This window comes from Pleurodeles waltl, chromosome 1_1 (genome assembly GCF_031143425.1).
Source record: "Pleurodeles waltl isolate 20211129_DDA chromosome 1_1, aPleWal1.hap1.20221129, whole genome shotgun sequence".
Lineage (NCBI taxonomy): Eukaryota > Metazoa > Chordata > Amphibia > Caudata > Salamandridae > Pleurodeles > Pleurodeles waltl.
Window position 1 is genome coordinate 22,588,632 of NC_090436.1, and position 25,673 is coordinate 22,614,304.

Below are 25,673 nucleotides of genomic sequence, written 5' to 3' on the forward strand. Positions count from 1 at the left end.
ACTAGGAATGTACTGCTTAAAAACGCCCCTTGAAAAGGACCAAAAACTCGTCCACACTTATCTCTTTGCCTGGAACATAGACCTCTGAAAACCGATCTACAAAATGATCAAGGACAGGCTTAATCTTAAAAAGACGGTCACAATTAGGGTGATCTCGTGGCAAGGCTAAAGCATTGTCTACAAAATGAGGCATGCGAAGAAGAAGCAAATAGCGATTACCAGTCATAGTTGCAGGAAATATAGCCATTGCCATCAAGGGACTAGTAGACCAATAAGAAGCCAGTGACGGCTTCCTTATCAACCCCATCAAAAAAGTCAAACCTAAAAACGTTTTCATCTCTTCCAGATATGTGGGAACCCACTGAGTAGCTCTAGACTGAGGCCTATGTCTGGCAGCGTTGTCCCTCAAATATTGCTCCGCATACAAATTAGTCTGCTCCACAATCTCTTCCAAAAATACATCATCCATAAACAAGTGAAAGAAATTGACAGGCAAAAAGTTTTCCGTATTGACTCTACACCCTGGGAGACCAGTAAATGCAGGTAACTGTGGCTGCTTCATGTTTGGGGTAATCCAGGTGTCAGGTCTTCTAATGGGGAAACCCTTCAGCCCCAGGCTGCTGCACTCTTGGCACATCAATGTCCTCCTCCAAAACAGGCCCTTCATCTGCACTGAGAGTGGCTTCCTCATCAGAAGAATCCTCTTGGTCAGAAAACTCACTGCCAGAATCTCTCACTTCCTCCTCTGCCTCAGATGCAGAGTCAGTCTCGTAATCATGGTCTGAAGACGACTCAAAAAACATGCCAACAACCTGCTGAGCGGTCACTCTGCGGCTAGCCATGATCCTCAATAACAACAAATGGATTGCCAACAACAACCAGCACTAAAATAAGTAAAAAACAAAGTGTAACTTTATCACAAAGAGTTATGTACTGAAAAACTTTACCACTCACTTGCCTGAAAAAGCTACTCACCAGCACCTACTCTGCACAGACACAGCAATCACGAATGATATCCCACTAAAAAGAAAAAAGAAAAAAGCAAATTAGACATATGACAACACAAATATCATTGTGCTCAAATCTAAGGACAATTTCACACACAATACTGCATTTAGTACACCACCTACAAACATGTCATTCATGCATGTCAACAATACTACTTTGGAGTAAATTGCTTTCACTTACCTAAAAAATGCAACTATGCAAACCGCAGGACAACTACTGCCAAAACTGCAAGGATCCACAGCAAAGGAAGCAAAAGCTTTGAACTAGAACAAAAAGAAGAAATAAACTGTTATAATCACAAATACAAATACTTCGCCAGTTGACAAACACCCGCCACCAAGAACTTAGAAATTTTCCCTGGTGCCTAAGTGGCAGATAGGCCTAAAAAAAAAAAAAAAAGGCCAATCTGCCCACAAGGGGGGCAGAAATGGCCAACAGCTCTGTACCCTGTTTGGGGGGGGGGGCGGCCCTTGCCAAAGGGGGCGCCTCCAGCACAAAACAAAAAATCCCTGGCGTATTGGTAGTTTCTGCCCCCCTTGGAGGCCGATGGGCCTAAAAAAATAGGCCCATGGGGGGCAGAAATGGGCAATACTAATTTTTCCCTCTTTGGGGGGGCGACCCTTGCCCAAGGGGTGCCCCAAACACACAAAACACACACACATACCAAACAATCCCTGGCACCCAGTGGGTTTCGACCCCCCCTGGGGGTGAGATCAGCCAAAAAAACGGCCGATCTGCCCCCGGGGGGGCGAAATAGGATTAATAATAGCCCCCCAGGGGAGCGAACCTTGCCCAAAGGGGCGCTACTCAAAATAAAAGCAAAACAAAATCCCTGGTGCCTAGTGGGGATTCCTGCGTGGACCAGGAATCCACTGAAAACAGGCACAGGGAGGAAGGAAAAGCTCTTTCCTTTCCCCTCATGTCTGTTTTCCCCCCTCAAAACCCCCCAGGAGAAGGACTTACCCAGAAGGACATCCTCTCTTCCCTTGCTCTGGAAGCAAATGGCTTCCAGCGTGTCCTCGGCAGCTTCTGATGACGGCGTGCTGATGTCATCAGATTGCCGAGGGTGGGGTATGGGGTGGAAGGGATTCTCCTTCCATCCTCGAAGGGGGGTGTGGGTGGGAGGCCCATGGGGGGGTGCTAGCACTACCCCCTCCCCCCCCCGGGCCGGGTGCATGATGAGCGGAGACCAGCTCGCCCCAAGTTCCCAGGGGGTTAAATATCATTTAACAGTGTAGTCAGTGGCACAAGGGTGCAGTGCCGCAGGTCTTTACTAGCTGTCCCTGTAGATTCAATAGCAGAAGGTGCATTACCACTGGTCATGGCTAAATGCCCCAGTAGAGTCAACAGCAGAAGGTGCAGTAACACTGGCTGTGGCTAGATGTCCCTGTGGAGCCAAAATCACTCAGAGTACAGTGTCACAGAACGATGCCAGAACCTCTTCTGACGTCAGGAGGTCAGAATGTCCCCTAAACCCAGAAACGTCTAGAGAAGTACCAGGTCCTTAGTGAAATGGCTGAAATATTTAGCCATCCCGCACATTAAACCTTTTGTGCATTCCTTCATACACTTGGCATTAGACTGTAATGGTTTAAACAGAGCCTACAGAGCACCAGAGTAAAAATAACATTTGGAAGAAACATGGTCATGCAACCATATAGTCAGCCCCTAGAGGGCATAATCACATGAAAAAATAAAGACAAAGAACATTGCAGTGTAACCATATAATGAATACACATTTTCAGGCCTAGAAGGCATTTTAAATATCCTTTAACTGTGGAATCAGTGGCACAAGGGTGCAGCACCACTGGTCGTTACTAGATGTTACTGTAGAGTCCACAGCAGAAGGTGCATTACCACTGGTCGTGGCTAGATGTACCTTTAGAGTCAACAGCAGAAGGTGCAGTACACTGGTTGTGGCTCGATGTCCCTGTGGAGCCCCAACTGAATAGTTGTGCCTTGGGGAAATAATGATCCTCCAGCCCCTGGAGAGTGTAGTGCATTACATGTTTTGCAGGCCTAGCAGGGCTTTCAGAATATTATTACAAACAAGGCCCTTGTAACACATACTTCTCTCAGCTGTAAAAAAAAATAAAGTTCTAGCTATAAGTGAGATTAAATATACATTAAAAATGGTGGAAGAGGTTATGATTTTTGGGCCTCCTCTAACCTAATGTGGCCTGGGCTGAAAGGGCACGTTGTTCTGAATGTTAGGCTGAGTTATTGGCAAACTTGTGTTGTAAAAGGAATGTCTGTAAAGCATTATTGGGTGAGTTTCTCCGAGTGCAGTGAATATTGTAGTATCAACTCTCCTACTGTGTGGTGAGAGCCACTGTTGAGGATTCAATACCTGGGTCGATTTTATGCTCTATAAAGCCACAAACAAATGTACAAAACGCACACACACAAGACAAACTACATATATTTACTGATTATCTAAAGTAAGGCCCAAGTGTAAGATAAATGCGAAAAATGAACTGTGCGCACGCATGAACACGAGTGCTTACTAACAAACATGAGAGGCAGGGAAAACAAAAAAAAAATAGTCTGTCCAAACAACAGAAAAATAATCCAAGCATAATTAAACTATACTTGGCCGTTGCTCCTCAGCCGAGAACAGGAAGTGATGTATCAGCTTCCAAGCCAGTTAGGAGGCAGCAAAACAAGAGCGACACTGCCTTCAACCTATGGTAAGTGGCAGGCAGTGGCAGGCGGGAGCATAGGCCTTTACTCATTCCAACAGGTCTTGCAGATAGCGCATGAACACTGTCTAAGCTGGACCTAATAAATGATGCTCAGAACACCCATACCTTACCACAACCATGGATTGTAGACCATTAAATGTGTGGGAAAACCAACAATGTAGAGGAGTTGTAAAGGCAGCAATTACGCATCCATAACATTACAAAGGAATAATAAAATCAACAATACCATATATAGGAGTATATTTTAAACAATATCTTCGTTGCTGGATACAGATTGCTACTTCCATTGAGCATCCCCCAACTCTGAAGTCCTAGCAGCTCAAACTGCAGTCTGCATTGGAAGGTGCAGGTTACATACCGTGAACTGCTCCAAATGTCAACGAGATTGCATAGCAATGTGGGCAAACCCTTTCAACGTAAAGAGTTAACTGGGCATTTGCCAAGCTCAAGAGATGGTCTTGTCAGCCCTGGGATGTCATTGTAAATGTTAAAATGTTTATCTTCAGAAATTGGAAAACAGCCTCAAAAGTGAACATTGAGAATGCACTGGAAGGTCTCAATGAACAAGCTATGTCAAAAAGAATTGCATAAACAACCTAAATAACTTTCTGTAGAAAGAAGCCTTAACATGTATTGTTATGTTTATTTTTCATTTATCCAAATTATATTGCAAATAAATATATCTATGGTATGGATTAGAGTTTTCGAAGATATTACTTTTTCTGTTGCAATTGTGCATATTGCAACACTCAACCCTAAATTCATTTGTATTTGTTGTATCATTTCTAATTTCTTTATTAAACTATTAATTATAAACCATATGAGATCAATGAATGTTCGTGTCATGCGCAAAATAAACTGATTTCTTTATACTGATTGGCATATCTGCTGTATGGAAAGAAGGCTCATTGAGTTATCTACTGGCTTTTCAGAAGTGATGTGATCTTTATGACGAGTTTGAATCTTGGCAAGCCCAGCTCAAAATGTTTCTCCATCCAAAGCTCAGTACCATTAATTGTATAGTGCTTAGAAAAATCAAATCAGCATTATAAAATGCTATGTAATACAAGCACTGGCAAATCCAACGATTCTCGGCTTGTCCAGCCTTTTCATACAATTTTCAATTTGCTAAGAAGCAGAAGAAAGACCATTACGAAGGATCGCTTGCCAACACGAGCTATTCTTATATTGTTATTGCTATAACAATAGCTCGGGCTGGCAAAGGATACGTCATCATGGTCCTGCGTCTCCTTCGGAGCAAATTTAGAATTGTATGAAAAGACTAGAGAAGCCCAGGATTGTTGAAATTGACTATATCTGGGCATTTCAACATGATTAAAAGAAAAAACTATCAGTCATTCTTCACTTAAAATATAATTTATAACTGAGTAAACATAAGATGTGACTACGCTATTTGTAAACTGATGTCATAAAATGAGCACAAAGGCAGTATAAGCAGTAAGAGGCAAAGCAAAAATTTGGCAATTAATTTTTTCATTTGAACAATGCAATCCATGCATGCCAAAAAGACTCGATTGAGGTGGAGTCTCCTGTTTTTTGTAGATAAAATGACTTTATTTTAGGTGTCTCCCACCTGAAATTGCCTCTACTTTAATAGGAGTCACTGGGGAAAATACATTCCCATGATTTTAATTTCAAAATCTCCCACTTTTGTGCTTTCACATAAATAAATAGCGTAGGAACCCGCTTGTAACTCTGCTTCACCAGACGCAGGTTCAGATTAAATCTCTCTTGCAATGTGGAACCTTCTTTATAGTCTCTGTGAGAAAAATATGTGTCTTCTTTATAATGCACTATCAGGGGCATATTTATTAAGTAGTTAAGTCACCCTTGTGCCACGCAAGGGGGTTCAAGGGCGATTCAATTGCTAAGTCAGATTTATCAAGCCATGCAAGGCCACCTTGCGTGACCCTGAGTGGCTTGATAAAACCTAGAGTAATGTAACGCAGCGCAAATCACTGCGTTGTGTTACTCTGCACCAGGAAGGTGTTCCATGGGTGGAGCATTGGTGTTCCCATGCATCCATCCATGGATGTTGGCGCATTCCCAGATTTACTATTACTGGTAGATTTAGGAATGTGTGAAAATGCTACACCTCCCCAGGTGAGTCGCAACGACGAGCAACAGCATTAATTCTCCTCATTTTGTAGGTCAAGCGTTAGCTTTTGACCTGGTGTATACTTAAGTATACTTAAACTGTGGGTTAAAGCAATTGTATTTGTCAGTTGACGTGTCCTTTAAAAATTCTTGGTTGCTAGTGGTCAATTCTGCCTTTTTTCTCCCTCCTTTTTCTGTTTCAGAGCAGTGATAAAGAACTGTATTCTTCCACTTACTTTCTTTATCTGTTGTGTGAGGGACTATTTTTGATATTTCACTGTGCGTGTTTTAGGCTGGTAGCTGCCTGCGTTTTATTGCAGCATTCCATTCATCTCACCTCCTTCCATGTCGCTGACATTTGTTTAAGCTTATTTTACTAAACAAATGTCTCCCAAATTAAGCTTGTTTTACTAAACAAACACCATATCCCCTTGCATGGCATCCCAGAGTTTTTCTCTCTACAGGGCCCCACCCTGAAAGCACTCATGACATTGCACACAGGGCATTGCTTATCTCCTTTATTGGGGCCATAAATCTTCTCAGGCTGCTCTGTTAACTTAATTAGAGCTTTGTTGAAATTAGGTCGAGCTTCTCTCTTGTTTAGTACTTTAGAAGTGTAATCCGGAAGACTAGTGGGACATGGGCATCTATATGCCTTTGTGGCGACGTTTTTGAACTGGCAATGGTGAGCAGTCTTTTGTGATCAGAGTGTGTCCTGTAAACTAGTGGGGTGGATGAGAGGTATGGAAGACATTTAGCTTTGTGTTTTTGAATCAGAGCATGGGGTGGGGGCAGGAAAGTGGTAGAGTTCCGGAGTGGCACAATCTCTGTTCAGCCAAATCCCTATTTACTTAATTTCCTGTTTCCGACTTTGATTTTCCCATCGCTGAGTTAATGGTTGTAACTCTGGAGTCGCAGGCCTTTCTCCTTTTTGGGGATTTGTACCCTGTGATGCTTATCTTTGCCTGTTCACTGGAAACAATTCCACAGAAGAGATGTGTCACTCATTGCACTGGCCTTTTCAAAGTCAGGCATCTGTCCCCTGTAGTCGTCGCAGAATCCCATAACCTCTTTGTGAAAGGATCGCTGCCATTCCGATATTGCAACTGCACCCAAACAGGTTCCCAATACTGAGACGACTGGCGGAGACTTTCTATTGCAAAAGGAGGCTGGGTGGAGGCACATTAGAAGATAGCCAAATGCCCTGTGTGAAATAAGAGTCAAAGGAATTCTTTAAAATCTGTCTGTACTGATAATCTACGTCGGTCGGCGTGTGTAATAATAAATTACATTTCTGTGAGTCTGCACATCGAACACCCACCTGTTTGCAGTCAGGAAAATGACAGTTTTGCTGCGCTGGCCTTGCAGCCGCGACACAATTACGCTTTGACCTTTGCTTGCAATGTCACTGTTCATTTCGATTTTTCTTTACAATATTGTAATTGAACAGTTCAGTCTGAATGTTGAAACCAAGGCGACCAGCGGGTGCTGATTGGCTCTTATACGATGCACTGAGCCCCTTGGCAGGAATCCCTCGATTCACCAGCAGTGCAACCGGTTCCTTTCTCCACTCTGTCTTGATTTTAAAGGTTTTTTTTTTATAGGAGGTTCTTCAGACGAATTGTTCATTACAAAGATCTTTTTCTCCTTTGACAATTTATAAACAAACCATTGCACGATCTCTATAAATGTGTGCTCTGAGGCAAAAACAAGACAAGACTCTTTCATGATTCTTTATATCTTCACCATCCCCTGACATACATAAATAAGTGTGTGCTCCTTCAGCCACTAGCATCGCTGGTTATATAAATCAGGAGGAGCCCAGATAAGGGGGCCCACACGCTATTTACTGAAAAAGGGATTACAACTCTATGTAATGTGCGCCAAGGACCAGGAGATCGCCCCTTGGAGGAGGAGACAGAGGGGGCGCTCAGCAACAGAGAGAACCCACGCAGAAGCAGGCAGCACCCGCAGAAGCACCTGAACAGGCGTTCAGAAGATCGGAGCACGGCGGTCGTCTCAGCACAGCAAAAGGGAGTCCCACGAAGTCAGAAGTCAACTCAACGAGTTGGGCAATGCAGGACGGAGTGCTGGGGACCTGGGCTGTGCTGTGCATGAAGGAAGTCTTGCAAAAGTGCACAGAAGCCCTAGCAGCTGCAGCTCATGCAGTACACAGGATTACTGTCTGGCGTGGGGAGACAATGACAAAATGACAATTAAAAAAAAAGGGATTACAACTCTATGTAATGTGCGCCTGTATCTATCTTTGGATCCCGGGCTCCTCCTAGTGGTACAAAGGCTTCACAATCCAAGAGAAAGGAGAAAACCCCAGATTCACACCTAGGCCCTGGTTACGAAGGACAATAAATACTGATATGTGTAGGAACAGCATGTTTTCCATTTATCGAGTGCCTTCTTGAATACTTTGCCCAGCAGTGCTGGCATTTATTAGGTGCCACAAATATCTCAGCACACGCACGGGCACTCCTAATTGGCCCTGGGAGAAGCAACTGATAAAAGACCTAAATACAGATATACAGCCTAAAGGTAAACAAACAAACAAACAAAAAAACGTATGGCTATAAAACTTTAGCTTGGAACGAACATTGAGGGCGAATAACCAATCAAGGCTCCCCGAAAACAGGCAACCTCATGCCCATCACTTTCACTCGTTCGAGGGATTGTAAATGCAAGTGCTTTAGTTATATGGAGGGCCACTGGAATTATATGGCAGGAAAAGATGAAAATATGAGGCAGGGTTGACCAATTTATGTGGCAAGAAAAGTCCAGTTATGAATTTACAATGCCAGTAGCTCTAACACAAGAAAATGCAAGACCTATTGCATTGCAAATGCCTGTTCTTCTTTCTGAATGCTCAGGATTCTGCAGCACACATGGAAAGAGGAGAATGTCTCAGAGGATTGTTTTTGTGCAGGAAGGCCCTCTTGCACCATGGCCCTTTCAGGCAGCGCTGTGTGACATATTACTAAATGTGCCCCTTAGTTTCTATGTGGAAAACAGAGAAACAAATGACTGTAGACTCCTTTGCTATCAGGTGCCTGTGTTTGTTTCTATGTGAAAAAACATACAAGCACATGTGTGTTTCAAAGCTTTTCACATAGAAACAAACAAATTACTTTATAAAAGGCTGTGAATAACAAAGGAGCATTTAACAATGTTGGTGTTCGCAGGTGGTGGGCACTGACACTCATGGCAAGAAAGAAAGCAGAAAAAACAAAGGAGTATGGAAAGAAAGGGAAATAATGGCAAAGGGAGGAAGCCTGACGTCTGCAGTTGTCCTGAAAATTTCAGATGACAGTTATTAACTGTTTAATGTCTGTTTTTCTTTTACATTACTGCCTAATCTGAGTCCTTCGAGAGTAAAAATATCCAAATGTTGACAACGCCTCTTACATATCGATCGATAAAGCATTCCTTGCTCATTTTCTATTTTATACTGCCACCTACCGTTAGCTCGCAAACTAGCATGCCTTCTTCAAGTTTCATTTCCTCCCCTTTGATAATTTCAATCATCAACTTCCAGGAAACCGAGGGGAAAAGAAAACTATTTCAAGTAAATTGCCTAGGATGTCACTGTTCACATTACAGCAGTACCACCAACATGCATAACCACATTATGGTGCAGTAACAATTCATTTTTGCTCTTTGAAACCAGCTGGCTCTTGAATCAAGCGTTGCCATTATCTTTACCTTGTCCCCTGTACAGCACTCTGCTGCCCTTTGGCAGAGACGGCCGGGATAGCCCCCTGGGCCCTCGCTGCTGGTGGTAAATAATTGTAGGCAGCAGAGAGCCCATTTTGTGGCTGATTACATCACGGTTGTGACTGGCCACTGAACATATACATCTTGCACCTCCCCCAACTCACCTGAATCAAGCGCAAATTAGGTCCTCATGCTGGACCCAATTTGCAGGGTTTGGGCGGGAGTTTAGGGGGTGGGGGCAGAGTGTCTAATAATTTGTGGCAGGAGGGAGTATGAGGGAAACAGAATTAATTGATCTATTGCAGGAGGCTGGCCAGGCTTACAGTGGGTACCTAGTGGTACTTACACCTTGTGCCAGGTCCAGTTATCCTTTATTAGTAGATTAGTAGTGTTCTAGCAGCTTAGGCTGATAGAGGTAGCTATAGCACAGCAGCTTAGGCTGGACTAGGAGACAAGCAAAGCTCCTACTATACCACTTATATCTCTTAGCACTATATCATAAGAAAACACAATACTCAGAGTTACTAAAAATAAAGGTACTTTATTTTAGTGATAATATGCCAAAAGTATCTCAGAGGATATACTCCATTAGGAGGTAAGTAAAATACACAAAATATACACACAGACCAAAATCAGGTAAGTAAAACACTTAGAAAAGTTGTGCAAACACTGTAGAACACAATAGAATGCAATAGGAGATAATAGGCCTAGGGGCAACACAAACCATATACTCTGAAAGTGGAATGCGAACCACGAAGAGACCCCAGGCCTAATGTAGTGTGTAGGGGATCGCTGGGAGTGTAAGAAAACACTAAGGATGTCCAAGATACCCCACCCCAAGACCCTGAGAAGTAGGAGTAAAGTTACCCTACTACCCCAGAAAGACAGTAAAGTCGAGATAGGGGATTCTGCAAAGACAACAACTGACTGCAAAGCACTGAAGATGGATTCCTGGACCTGAGGGCTTGCAAAGGAAGGGGACCAAGTCCAAGAGTCACGCAAGTGTCCGGGGGGGCAGGAGCCCACTAAACCCCGGATGAAGGTGCAAAAGGGCTGCCTCTGGGTGGAAGAAGCCAAAGATTCTGCAACAACGGAAAGTGTGAGGAACTTCTCCTTTGGTCAGAAGATGTCCCACGGCGTGCTGGAGGATGCAGAGTTATTTCCATGCAGAAAGACCACAAACAAGCCTTGCTAGCTGCAAGAGTCGCAGTTGAGGATTTTGGGTGCTGCCAGGGCCCAGGGAGGACCAGGAGATCGCCCCTTGGAGGAGGAGACAGAGGGGGCGCTCAGCAACAGAGAGAGCCCACGCAGAAGCAGGCAGCACCCGCAGAAGCACCTGAACAGATGTTCAAAAGATCTGAGCACGGTGGTCGTCTCAGCACAACAAAAGGGAGTCCCACAAAGTCGGAGGTCAACTCAGCGAGTTGAGCAATGCAGGACGGAGTGCTGGGGACCTGGGCTGTGCTGTGCACAAAGGAAGTCTTGCAAAAGTGCACAGAAGTCCTAGCAGCTGCAGTTCACGCAGTACACAGGATTACTGTCTGGCGTGGGGAGGCAATGACTTACCTTCACCAAATTTAGACAGAAGGGCCACTGGACTGTCGGGGACACTTGGATCCAGCTCCTGTGTTCCAGGGACCACGCTCGTCAAGATGAGAGGGGACCCAGAGGACCGGTGATGCAGAGGTTTGGTGCCTGCGTTGGCAGGGGGAAGATTCCGTCGACCCACAGGAGATTTCTTCTTGGCTTCCAGTGCAGGGTGAAGGCAGACATCCCTCAGAGCATGCACCACCAGGAAAAAGTCGAGAAAGCTGGCAGGATGAGGGGCTACAATGTTGCTGGTAGTCTTCGTGCTACTTTGTTGCAGTTTTGCAGGCGTCCTGGAGCAGTCAGCGGTCGATCCTTGGCAGAAGTTGAAGAGAGAAGTGTAGAGAAACTCTGGTGAGCTCTTGCATTTGTTATCTGGTGAGAAACCAACAGGAGAGACCCTAAATAGCCCTCAGAGGAGGATTGGCTACAGAGAGAGGTAAGCACCTATCAGGCGGGGTCTCTGACGTCACCTGCTGGCACTGGTCACTCAGAGGTCTCCATTGTGCCCACACCAAGATGGCAGAGGTCTGGGACACACTGGAGGAGTTCTGGGCACCTCCCCTTGGGAGGTGCTGGTCAGGGGAGTGGTCACTCCCCTTTCTTTTGTCGAGTTTCGCGCCAGAGCAGGGCTGGGGGGATCCCTGAACTGGTGTAGACTGGCTTATGCAAGGAGGGCACCATCTGTGCCCTTCAAAGCATTTCCAGAGGCCAGGAGAGGCTACTCCTCTCAGGCACTTAACATCTATTTCAAAAAGGGAGAGGGTGTAACACCCTCTTTCAGAGGAAATCCTTTGTTCTGCCTTCCTGGGACTGGGCTGCCCAGACCCCAGGGGGGCAGAAACCTGTCTGAGGGGTTGGCAGCAGAGGTAGCTGCAGAAAAAACCCCAGAGAGATAGTTTGGCAGTACCCGGGGTCCATGCTGGAGCCCCGGGGATGCATGGAATTGTCCCCCCAATACCAGAATGGTATTGGGGGGACAGTTCCATGATCCTAGACCTGTTACATGGCCATGTTCGGAGTTACCATTGTGAAGCTATACATAGGTATTGACCTATATGTAGTTCACGCATGTAATGGTGTCCCCGCACTCAGAAAGTCCAGGGAATTTGCCCTGAACAATGTGGGGGCACCTTGGCTAGTGCCAGAGTGCCCTCACACTAAGTAACTTTGCACCTAATCTTCACTAAGTGAGGGTTAGACATATAGGTGACTTATAAGTTATTTAAGTGCAGTGTAAAATGGCTGTGAAATAACGTGGACGTTATTTCACTCAGGCTGCAGTGGCAGTCCTGTGTAGGAATTGTCTGAGCTCCCTATGGGTGGCAAAAGAAATGCTGCAGCCCATAGGTATCTCCTCGAACCCCAATACCCTGGGTACCTAGGTACCATATACTAGGGAATTATAAGGGTGTTCCAGTGTGCCAATCAGAATTGGTAAAATTAGTCACTAGCCTGCAGTGACAATTTTAAAAGCAGAGAGAGCATAAACACTGAGGTTCTGGTTAGCAGAGCATCAGTGATACAGTTAGGCACCACACAGGAAACACATATAGGCCACAAACTTATGGGCACTGGGGTCCTGGCTGGCAGGATCCCAGTGACACATATCAAACACACTGACTACATAGGGTTTCCACTATGAGCACTCGGGCCCTGGCTAGCAGGATCCCAGTGAGACAGTAAAAGCACCCAGACATATTCTCACAAACAGGCCAAAAGTGGGGGTAACAAGGCTAGAAAGAGGCTACCTTCCTACATCTACCAATTAATTGGAGAATAAACATGACAAACACGCCAAGCAAGAGGGCTCGAATTATTAAACAAAGAGTGTTTTGACTAGGGGTGGGCACGGCTCATGGAGTTCCACTCCACAGACGTTTGCGGAGTTGATTTAAAACTCTGTGTAATTCCACAAAGTTTCGTGAGCGGTGGAGTGCCGCCTGCCCTAATGGCTCCCTGTCCTGAATGCACCCGATCTCGGAAGCGCTAAGCAGGGTTGGGTCTGGTTAGCCAGGCCTGACCCTTCTTTACGCTTCAGAGAATGGGTGCATTCAGGCCAGGCTGTAGGCAGCAAAAGCTTGAGCACAAGAGGCCTGGGCAGGCCGGTGCACAAGAGGCCTGTAACAGCAGCTTTCGCTGCCTACGGCCTTAATTCAGGGAAAAAAGGGTCTTACCTCCGTCCAGGTCGACTCCAGGGTCCCCACTGCCACATGCCGGCGGCCTGGTTCTCTGCCTCCCTCTGCTCCATGCTCCCGGGCTGTTAGTGGGGCCGGAGGGAGGCCTGGATAGCTGGATCCAGAGCTGGCACCAGAAGCAGCTCCATGCTGCTGACATTAGGCTGAGTGAGCACTGCAGTCCAGTTATGGGCCACACAGCGCAAGCGCAGGCTGTCTGCTCTTGCGCTGTGGGACCCAAAACTGTGCTGCAGTGCGCACGTGGTGAGCTCTGCTCCACTGCTGGGGAACTCCATTAGCTCTGCCAGCGGAGCGGAGCTCACTGCCCACCCCTAGTATTGACATTATTTTATGTGCTTCTGCAATGCATTTTATGAAAATGGCAAAGTCAAACTGCGTGAGGCATGATGAGCTGAATGGAAGTGATGTTATCAAACTGCTCCATTACTCAAGGGTTCACTTTGTAATCTTGGAGCATTCTAGTCTGGGGCTGGCCTCTCGTGCACTTTATTCCTATATGACCTGTCAAACATGCCACTTTAGCCACAGCTCCCTTCTTCCGCCATTTCCTTGTGCCCTTTCACTGACTTCCGGTCCACCTTGGAGGGACCGGTAGCTGCCTGCTTGAGAGATGAGGGAATGCAGTCAGTAGGAGGTCAGCCAGGGTCACCTGATGCAATCCTGACACCTATTTTTGTGAGAACAGCTCCTCACTGGTGGTTTCCGGTCTGCTGGGCAAATAGTTGTCAGCTGTCTTCTGCTGGCTGTCCTGAGAGGCCATTTTTTTTCAATGTCTGTAAGAAGTGTCCGTAACCTCAAGTTGCATAGTTTTCTGTACTAGTTCTCTCACGCTATGTCCTAGTGGATGAACAGAGTACTTGGGCCTCGAGATACTGAAAAGACCAAACACACTTGGAACACACATTGGTAAATGCAAGAAAATAGTGCGACAGCCAATAGAAATGGAGGAAAAGTAAGTGGCAAGACCAGGAACCAATGAAAGCAAGGAAAGCAAAAGGGGCGGGATGTGAGCCCCATTTAAGATTTATATTAAACACAATAGATTTCACAAGCACAGCACAAGCGCTGTGCAGGCAAAACCGTAAAAGGTCTGTTAGCACTATCAATCAGAAAGAATGGTACACTGCCACCAGCACTTCATGCAGATGTCCCAGGACATGGACAGTAGTCCTGGTGCTAAGGACAGAAAACAAACAACTGATTCTACAGACATAAATTCAATTCAAATAAGGCAAATTTAAAGTGATTACGGGAAAAGTCAGGTGTTCAAGGCTTTCCTAAACTCTAACAGATCTGACAATCTAAGGATCGGAGGCAGTTTAATCCATAGTTGACCCGCTTTCAATGTGAAGGCCGGACCACCTAGGCGAGATTTCCAAAACCTGTTGACACACACCAAATTTCTGGTGCTTGAGCCAAGGGATCTTCCAAGAGTGTAGCTTCTCAATCCTTCTCTTAGCTGGGCTGGACCCCTACCTTGTAGGGCTTTAAAGGGGCCAAAGTTTTCTAGTCACAGTGCCTTATCGGAAGCCAATGTAAATCTTTCAAGGCCTCAGACACAGTGAATCTCGGGGGTCTATTCAGTAACAGTTTGGCTGCTGCAACCTGGACGTTAAGTAATCTATTAACTAGATAACCAGGGGCTCCCAACAGTATGGCATTACATTAGTCCAAACTACTTAATATCACACTTCTTACCACAAGAGACTTGGTTTACGCGGGTAGAAAGGATAGTAGCTTCCTAACACCTCACAGTAGTGTGAACATATACATATTTGTATATTTTGTGTAGTCACCCTGCTCTCTATGCATCATCTAAGGCACTTTGAGACATCTCTTCTTCATGACGGCAAATGCTACTATTACAACATAAGATCAAAACAGGACAATGTTTTATGTTATGTTACATTGCATTTATTAAACATACTATCACCAAGGATTGCTTTATTGAGGGGAGAAATCCAGCTGGAAATATTGCAGAGAACATTATTAAGAGAAGGCCTGATTTAAAAAACAGGCTTTAAGTAGATATCGAAGCCTGGTTAAGGACTTTTGAAGACTGTAGGAAAATGCCACTGTTGGCATGGTTACCCCCTAACTTTTTGCCTTTTGTTGATGCTAGTTATCATTGAAAGTGTGCTGGGACCCTGCTAACCAGGACCCAGCATCAGTTTTCTTTCCTAAAACCGTACCTTTGTTTCCACAATTGGCACAGCCCTGGCACACAGATAAGTCCTTTGTAAAAGGTACCCTGGTACCAAGGGCCCTGTGGCCACGGAAGGTGTCAAAGGGCCGCAGCCTGTATTATGCCAGCCTGGGGACCCCTAACTCAGCACATGCACACTGCCTCACAGCTTGTGTGTGCTGGTGAGGAGAAAAAGACTAAGTCGACATGGCACTCCCCTCAGAGTGCCATGCCCACAACCCACTGCCTGTGGCATAGGTAAGTCACCCCTCTAGCAGGCCTTACAGCCCTAAGGCAGGGTGCACTATACCACAGGTGAGGGCATAGCTGCATGAGCACTATGTCCCTACAGTGTCTAAGCAAATTCTTAGACATTGTAAGTGCAGGGTAGCCATAAAGAGTATATTGTCTGGGAGTTTGTCAGACACGAACTCCACAGTTTCATAATGGCTACACTTAGCACAATAAATCCACACTGATGCCAGTGTGGGATTTATTGAAAAATACACACAGAGGGCATCTTAGAGATGCCCCCTGTATGCCAGCCCAACTGCTAGTGCTAGGCTGACCGGTCTCTGCCAGCCTGCCACTTCCAGACTAATTTCTGGCCACATGGGGTGAGTGCCTTTGTGCAATCTGTGACCAGGAACAAAGCCTGTTCTGGGTGGAGGTGCTTCACACCTCCCTCTGCAGGACCTGTAACACCTGGCGGTGAGCCTCAAAGGCTCAATCCTGGTGTTACAATGCCCCAGGGCACCCCAGATAGTGGAGATGCCCGCCCACCCCCGGACTCAGCCCCCACTTTTGGAGGCAAGTCCAGAGGAGATAATGAGAAAAACAAGGAGGAGACACGGTCCAGCCAGGACAGCCCCTAAGGTGTCCTGAGCCGAGGTGACCCCTGCCTTAGGAAATCCTCCATCTTGCTTTGGAGGATTCCCCCCAATAGGATTAGGGATGTGCCCCCCTCCCCACAGGGAGGAGGCACAAGGATGGTGTAGCCACCCTCAGAGACAGTAGCCATTGGCTACTGCCCTCCAGCCCTAACCACACCCCTAAATTGAGTATTTAGGCGCTACCCTGAACCCAGGAAAACAGATTCCTGACGACCTAAAGAAGAAGAAGGACTGCTGACCTGAAAGCCCCGCAGAGACAACGGAGACATACCAGCCTGTCTCCAGACTCAGAGAACCTGCAACAGCGATGCATCCAGCGGGACCAGCGACCTCTGCTGACTCAGAGGACTGCCCTGCACCCAAAGGACCAAGAAACTCCAGTGGACAGCGGCTCTGTCCAAGCAACCAAGAAGAAACCAACTTTAAAGGGACTCCAGCCTCACTCCTGAAGCGTGAGTCCCCAACACTCTGCACACGACACCCCCGGCTTGTGTCCAGAAGAACCAACACTGCAACGAGGACCCCCAGGCAACTCCCACGATGAGGACACCCAGAGATGACCTCCCTGCACCCCCATGGCGACGCCTGCAGAGAGAATCCAGAGGATCCCCCTGACCGCGACTGCCTGGTAACAAAGAACCCGACGCCTGGAAGAAGCACTGCACCCGAAAGCCCCCAGACCCGAGAGGAACCAACTACCAGTGCAGGAGTGACCAGCAGGCGCCCCCCCCTTGCCCAGTCAGTGGCTGGCCCAAGAAGCCCCCCTGTGCCCTGCCTGCATCACCAGAGTGACCCCCCCGGGTCCCTCCATTGTTTCTATTCAAAACCCAACACCTACTTTGCACACTGCACCCGGCCGCCCCTGTGCTGCAGAGGGTGTATTTTGTTGGCCTGTTTGTGACCCCCCCCCCGTGCTCTACAAAACCCCCCTGGTCTGCTTCCCGTGAACGCAGGTACTTACCTGCTAGCAGACTGGAACCAGAGCACCCCTAGTCTGCATAGGCGCCTATGTTATTTGGGCCCCTCTTTGACCTATGCAACTGACAGGCCCTGTGTTGCTGGTGCTGGGAGTTTGGGGTTGACTTAAACCCCCAACGGTGGGCTGCCTATGCCCCAGAGGCAAAACTTGTAAGTGCTTTACTGTCATGCTGAACTAACGTGTAATTACCTCCCACAGGAACTGTTGATTTTTGCAGTGTCCACTTTTAAAATAGCTTATTGCCATAACTGTGTACCTTACTGTTTATTTTCAAAGTTTCATACTTACCTATACCAAGTACCTTACAATTTATGTATTTACTTGAATTCTGAATCTTGTGGTTCAAAAAGAAATTAAGAAAAGAATATTTTTCTATATAAAAACCTATTGGCCTGGAGTTAAGTATTTGAGTGTGTGTTCTCATTTATTGCCTGTGTGTGTACAACAAATGCTTAACACTACCCTCTGATAAGCCTACTGCTCGACCACACTAGCACAAATAGAGCATTAGTATTATCTATTTTTGTCACTATCAATCTCTAAGGGGAACCCCTGGATTCTGTGCACACTATCTCTCACTTTGAGATAGTATATACAGAGCCAACTTCCTACACAGACACATTGTATCATGCAGAGAGTTTCAGAGTTTTGCTGCAACTATTGCAAAATTTTGAGCCACAAGCCTGCTCTAAAGGAACCTTGGAACAGTTGGTAGGTTAGCCGCAGTGGAGGGCTCTACAAGGGCAGTAGCTCTAAAGACGAATTATAATCAAATCTGGTGAATGACCTGACAGAGGGCCTGATTTAGAATTCAGCGGATGGGTTACTCTGTCACAACAGTCACAGATATTCCATCTGCCGAAATCTAAATCCCATATGATAGAATGGAATTTGGATTTTGGCGGATGGGATATCCATCAGTGTTGCGACGGAGTAAACCTTCTGCCAAGTTGTAAATCAGGACCAGAATATTGTGCACTATACAAAGAGTCTTAACTTCACTCTTTGATTCTGACCAGGTGTAGTTTCTGGAGGCTGGAGTGTACAGAACGAGGCCATTGGCCTTTTTATCATTGTATGCAGCCATTAGGTCATCATCTGGGATGACATTAATACAGACCATCCCTTCAGGTCCAGATCTCGCCTCTCACCAGCTGCAGAGGGAGATGCTATCATGTACCATAAACTCTGGCCCAGATTTATGAACTTTGTGGCACATGGCAGTGCGGGAATGTGAGAGGCTGGCCTGGCTTACAGTGGATACCTTGTGGTACTTATACCTTGTGCCAGGCCCAGTGATCCCTTATTAGTAGAATAGAGGTGTTTCTAGCAGCTTAGGCTGATAGAAGGTAGCTATGGCAAAGCTTAGGCTGAACTAGGAGACATGCAAAGCTCTTACTATACCACTTATATCATATAGCACAATATCATAAGGAAACACAATACACAGAGTTACTAAAAATAAAGGTACTTTATTTTTATGACAATATGCCACAAGTATCTCAGTGAGTACCCTCAGTTAGAAGGTAAGTAGTATACACAAGATATATGTACACAACCCCCAAACAGGTAAGTAATAGTAAGAAAAGTAATGCAAACAGTGTAGGATTACAATAGGATGCAATAGGTGAACATAGGTCTAGGGGCAACACAAACCATATACTCCAAAAGTAGAATGCGAATCACGAATGGACCCCAGACCTATGGGAGCTTGTAGAGGGTCACTGGGACTGTAAGAAAACAGTGAGGGTTACCAAAATACCCCACCCCAAGACCCTAGAAAGTAGGAGTAAAGTACCCCTAATGCCCCAATAGGACACAATAGTTGTGATAGGGGGATTCTGCAAGAACCACAAACACCAGCAAAGCACTGAAAACGGATTCCTGGACCTGAGGACCTGCAAAGCAAGGGGACCAAGTCCAATAGTCGCGATAGTGTCCAGGGGGGGCAGGAGCCCAGAAAACCCCGGATGAAGGTGCAAGGAAGCTGCCTCCGGATGGAAGAAGCTTGGAATTCTGTAACAACGAAGAGGACTAGGAACTTCTCCTTAGGATGGAAGATGTCCCACGTCGCGATGAAGATTGTAGAGGTGTTCCCACGCAGAAATACCACCAACAAGCCTTGCTAGCTGCAAGAGTTTTGGTAGAGGTTTTTGGGTGCTGCAGGGGCCCAGGAGGGACCAGGATATCGCCCCTTGGAGGAGGAGACAGAGGGGGCGCTCAGCAACTCAGAGAGCCCCCACAGGATCAGGCAGCACCCGCAGAAGTACCGGAGCAGGCACTTAGAAGATTTGTGAGCCGGAGAGGACTCAGTGTCACAAAAGAGGGTCCCACGACGTCGGATGTCAACTCAGGGAGCTGGGCACTGCAGGATGGAGTGCTGGGGACCCAGGCTAGGCTGTGCACCAAGGAAGTCTTGGAAAAGTGCACAGAAGCCGGAGCAGCTGCAGATCACGCAGAACACAGGAATGTCGTCTGGCGTGGGGAGGCAAGGACTTACCTCCATCAAACTTGGACTGAAGAATCACTGGACTGTGAAAGTCTCTTGGATGCCACTCCTGTGTGCCAGGGACCACGCTCGTCATGATGAAAGGGGACCCAGAGGACTGGTTATGCAGAAGTTTGATGCCTGCTTGAGCAGGGGGAAGACTCTGTCAACCCACGGGAGATTTCTTCGGGATTTCCAGTGCAGGGTGAAGGCAGACAGCCCTCAGAGCATGCACCACCAGGAAGCAGTTGAGAAAGCCGGCAGGATGAGGCGCTACAAGGTTGCTGGTAGTCGTCGTGCTACTTTGTTGCTGTTTTGCAGGCGTCCTGGAGCACTCAGCGGTCGATCCTTGGCAGAAGTCGAAGAAGGAAGTGCAGAGGAACTCTGGTGAGCTCTTGCATTCGTTATCTGAAGAATACCCCAGAGGAGAGACCCTAAATAGCCAGAAAAAGATGTTTGGCTACCAAGACAGGACGAGTGGCTACCAAGAAAGGTAAGAGACTATCAGAGGGGGTCTCTGACGTCACCTGCTGGCACTAGCCACTCAGAGCAGTCCAGTGTGCCTGCAACACCTCTGAATCCAAGATGGCAGAGGTCTGGGACACACTGGAGGAGCTCTGGGCACCTCCCCTGGGAGGTGCAGGTCATGGGAGTGGTCACTCCCCTTTCCTTTGTCCAGTTTTGCGCCAGAGCAGGGCTGGGGGATCCCTGAACCAGTGTAGACTGGCTTATGCAGAGATGGGCACCACCTGTGCCCATCAAAGCATTTCCAGAGGCTGGGGGAGGCTACTCCTCTCCAGCCCTTCTCACCTATTTCCAAAGGGAGAGGGTGTAACACCCTCTCTCAGAGGAAATCCTTTGTTCTGCCTTCCTGGGCCAGGGGCTGCCTGGACCCCAGGGGGGAAGAAACCTGTCTGAGGGGTTGGCAGCAGCTGCAGTGGAAACCCCGGAAAGGCAGTTTGGCAGTACCCTGGTTCTGTGCTAGAGACCCGGGGGATCATGGAATTGTCCCCCCAATACCAGAATGGTATTGGAGTGACAATTCCATGATCTTAGACATGTTACATGGCCATGTTCGGAGTTACCATTATGACGCTACACATAGGTGTTGACCTATGTGTAGTGCACGCGTGTAATGGTGTCCCTGCACTCACAAAGTCCGGTGAGTTTGCCCTGAACAATGTGGGGGCACCTTGGCTAGTGCCAGGGTGCCCACACACTAAGTAACTTGCCACCCAACCTTCACCCAGTGAAGGTTGGACATATAGGTGACTTATAAGTTACTTATTTGCAGTGAAAAATGGCTGTGAAATAACGTGGACGTTATTTCACTCAGGCTGCAGTGGCAGGCCTGTGTAAGAATTGCCTGAGCTCCCTATGGGTGGCAAAAGAAATGCTGCAGCCCATAGGGATCTCCTGGAACCCCAATACCCTGGGTACCTAGGTACCATATACTAGGGAATTATAGGGGTGTCCCAGTGTGCCAATCAGAATTGGTAAAATTAGTCACTAGCCTGCAGTGACAATTTTAAAGACAGAGAGAGCATAAACACTGAGGTTCTGGTTAGCAGAGCCTCAGTGATACAGTTAGGCACCACACAGGAAACACATATAGGCCACAAACCTATGAGCACTGGGGTCCTGGCTAGCAGGATCCCAGTGACACATATCAACCACACTGCCAACATAGGGTTTTCACTATGAGCACTGGGCCCTGGCTAGCAGGATCCCAGTGAGACAGTAAAAACACCCTGACATATACTCACAAACAGGCCATAAGTGGGGGTAACAAGGCTAGAAAGAGGCTACTTTCCTACAGGGAAGTCACCTTGCTGCATTGTCCTGAGTCACAGGGAAATGGGAGGAATGTGCCATATTTATCCATTGTGCATGGGGTGTGTTTAACTTTCTACGATGGTTCATGGGATTTTCTGCCTTAATAGCCGTAACTGCACCAGGGGCTATTTAATTTAACATTGTTTTTTGTTTTCCCCTTCTCAGTAATACTACATCTGTGTAATGTACACTAGTTTCTATGTGTATGAGCACCTCAGTGTTAGCTTTATGTGTTAAGTTGTGATAAAAAATATTGTATATGCATTTCTTTAGATGGATAGGTCTTCCATTTTGTTGTCCTGAAGAGGCCTGTAATGAGACGGCCGAAACGAGTCAACATATATAATTGGAAAAGTTAACCTTAGTTTGGATTTGGAAATTAAATGTATTTATAAGGCATTTCCCGAATGGAATATATGAGCGGACATCCGCCTATGTCACGGGACTGCCTTGAGAGACTACCTCTTTAAACGACTGCTATTGAATCAATGGTGCAGCCTAAAAAGGAAAATATATGTTTTTTTAATGTAAAGTTGTGTCTTTTGTTGAGACTTAATGTGTTTATGTGGTGTTGAAAAAATATATCAAGATTTTGGAAGGTATTCGAGAGTGTGGGCATAATAATTAAATTTGTTGGCTAAAATTATTTCCTGTTCCCAGGGTAATATATGTACTCTGGGGTAGAAGAAATCGTATTTATAATGTACCCCTTCTATGCGGTATTTTCATGTATATGTGTGTCTGGCCGAGGTATAGCGGGGTTAGGTGGGCTTCCTCCTTCTAGTGGGACATATTTATCCAATACGTGCACATTCCTGTCCTTTCCCCCTGCGGTGATGCTCTTTCGCCTGTCTAGCGCCAATGCAGGCACCCATGCACCACGCTGCAAGGGCGCCTGTGTTGCATGCAGGATTGTTTTTGTGCAGGAAGGGGCACATTTCTGCACAAAAACCTGCACAAATTATGAGGCTTTTTCCTCTTTCTATAGAAAGAGGAAAAAAATAAGAGAAATAGAAACATTTCTCCTTGTTATGCCTCACCCGGGGAGGTGTAGGATTTTGGCGCACTCCCAGGTTTACCAGGGTTGGTAAATCTGGGAATACGTCAACATCCATGGATGTTGCATAGGAACACCTCCCTGGTGCAGAGTAAGACAACGCAGCCATTTGCCTTGCCTTACTCGACATTTTTTAAGCCATCCAGCCATGTAAAGTGGCTTTGTGCAGTTTCAAAGATATGACTTAGTGGTTTGCGCTACGCGTGTACCACGTTGTGTGGTGCACACCGCTCATAAATACGCCCCTCTACTCCCGTCCTGCATTGATGCTCGCTCTGGGGTGACTTTGTGCACACCCTGTTGGGGGGGCCTCTCCCCCTCCAACAATATGCTGAGAGGTTGTGTTTACTGCTGCGTCCAGCACAGGACTTGGGGTGGTGGCCGGTGGTCACCTAAAAACATTCATATGGGACCTCCCCAGTAGCTCAGACCTGCTGACTCATGTAAACTCCAAGCGCTTCTTTCCTGCAGCTCACTGTTAGGCGCTGTGATTTAAGACAGGATCCGAGCCAAAACTCTACCCACATAGATTTCATTGCAAGCACAGCACCAACCAACCGAGCACCCGCCCACCCCGTGGTGTTACGTGCTACTGATGCAATAATGCGCTTTGGAGCCTAGCAAAAGGCATGAAGCGCTGTAAAATGCAATAAAATCTCGTTGTTCCACAACAGTGCATCTCTCTGCTTCTCGCTATTTAACATTAAGTAGCAGGACTATATATGACTGTGTGCTGTTCATGATCACAGTTTTTGTGCTAATCGTGTAAAGCACAGATTTCATGCTAGTTGACTCTTTGCCATAAGAGATGGCTATTTGAGAAGACTGTTTCCTTCTTCGGACTCCTGTAATGCAGAACCTCCTCTTGAGGGCTCGCGGGAGATGACCGCGCACTGCAAACCCCAGAATGCATCAAGCTGGTAATTTAACGCCTGGGACTAATGTTCCCGAGTGGCACGGTTCAGTCTGGCAAGTATTAGAAACACCTCTGCAAAAACAGTAAGTGAAATAGCCTAGGCAATATATAAAAACTTACAGGATCTCCTATTTGTTTCTGCTTTTCTTCCTGCCCTCTTCCAGCTATCTCCGTCTCCGCGGTGGAGTCCCCCGATAGCGCCCACAGCGCCGCTTTATAGCGCCTCCCTTGTGATGCACGGACGGGCGGTCCTTTCTCTGACAGACGGATAGACATCCAGTCCCTTTATCTCAGACCAGCGCCGGCGACCCGCTAAGTTTCACCTTCGTTTCTCCTTTGTCCTCCGACCGAAAATAGTTTGGTTTCTTGAACGGCCGTAAATTTAGGAAAATGAAACTTGCGGGACGTGGCGGGGTTTTCCAACGCCAGGCTCACCTGCCACGGAGGAACCCATGCCGCTTTACAAGGCTCGAGATTCACAGTCAGATGTCGGGGGATCCAACAAGTTTAATAGCGAGAGCCGAGCCAAGAGGAGTCGGTGCCGGCTCGAAGAGCCGAGCCTTGGAAATACTTATCATAGAAACCATGCAACAAAGGTCAGGCGAAACTATGGTAAAGTAGCTTCAGAACTGAAACAAGCATTGGTAAACGCATTAGGTTTCGCCTATGTGGTTAAGAATATATTTTTGGTAACTTTTAAGTTGTTGTGCAATATGAGTTGTATATTGTGCAATATTTGGCGATTATATAAAGCGGTCCTGTACCTTTGTGTGATGCTGTTAAAGCCAGATTTACCCACTCTCTGGAATAGAAAGGGGATTGGACGAGGATGCGAAGCTAAGTTGTGAATTCCATCGCACCACAGTGAGAGGGTCTCGGGCACTGGCCAAGAAATCCAAAGAAAAGCCGTCTGACAATTTGTGTCCTTCAGGCAGGTCAAGATAGGTGGGGGCGATGCTTATATAGCTTATGTGCCACTGAGGAATAAAACAAAGGTCAGTGATAGGCTCTCTGCTTACTAAAGCCACCTTTATCCGCCCTCCGCAATCACAACACTTGTAGTCTTGCATGGAAGCCCCCCTGAACTCTTTAAATTACATTCTCTTTAGTCTGAAGATCAGCTGCTGACAAGATGTTTTACCTAGATATAACTAAACAGTCTGACGTTTTACTGCTCTGGGGCTGAGCCCATCTGTAAAGCGTACGATTTGCCAGTTATTAGCTTTGCACACAGTCACAAGTCACAGTTGTGCCTTCGTATTAAAAGCACACCTGGGGCAGTGCCAAGGTGTGAACGTTTTAAAGTTCTTCACTGTGGAGCCAGAAGGCCATAGTCCGTAATCCCGCCTTTCCCTATTGATCATAAAGCGTGATCTTGCACAGACCTCATCAGTTACTGAATATTCACTCCATACACAGCTTCATTCACAACGCAACGCTACCAGCTAGCGTCAGCCATGCGTCTTACCTCAAGGCACTCAACGCATGTGCTGAAACTAACCCATTCTAGCACCATGGATACCGTCCAAAGTGAGATTCAAAGAGTGTCCCAGACCGGAGATGTCGCTTCTCCCTGCATCATGGGAGATGATATCTGTCCGCTCTATTGCATGGGATGGGAAACAGGTTGTGAAGTTTCCTCTTCTCCTCTCTACACATTGAGGTTACAGGAGGTAATGCTGTCTCTTTTTTATAGCACTGAATCAATCAATCAATCAGGAGAGGGGGACAAGGAGGGGGTGGGGGCGCTGCTACTGCTCGAACAGCCAGGTCTTGAGAAGTTTCCTGAAGGTAAGGCGGTCTTTGGTCCCGGGCGCAGGTGGGTGGGAAGAGTGTTCCATGTTTTGGCGGCGAGGCGCGAGAATGATCTACCACCGGTTGTAGTTCTGCGGATGCGTGGGATGGTTGCGAGGGCGAGGTCGGCGGAGCGGAGATGCCAGGTCGGGGTGTAGAAGGAGAGCCGTCTGTTGAGGTATTCTG

General features: G+C 46.8%; 1 protein-coding gene across 1 annotated transcript in view; it reads right to left on the bottom strand.

Moving 5' to 3' along the window:
* Positions 1-23,943, bottom strand: part of LOC138265699 (uncharacterized) — a 66,931-nt gene extending 42,988 nt beyond the window's left edge. The window contains exons 1-3 of the mRNA XM_069217420.1: positions 23,814-23,943; positions 1,189-1,271; positions 976-1,020 (exon numbers count right to left, since the gene is read on the bottom strand). The gene's annotated coding sequence lies outside the window, so the exon portion shown is untranslated. The remainder of the gene's footprint in view (positions 1-975; positions 1,021-1,188; positions 1,272-23,813) is intronic.
* Positions 23,944-25,673: the final 1,730 nt, after the last annotated feature.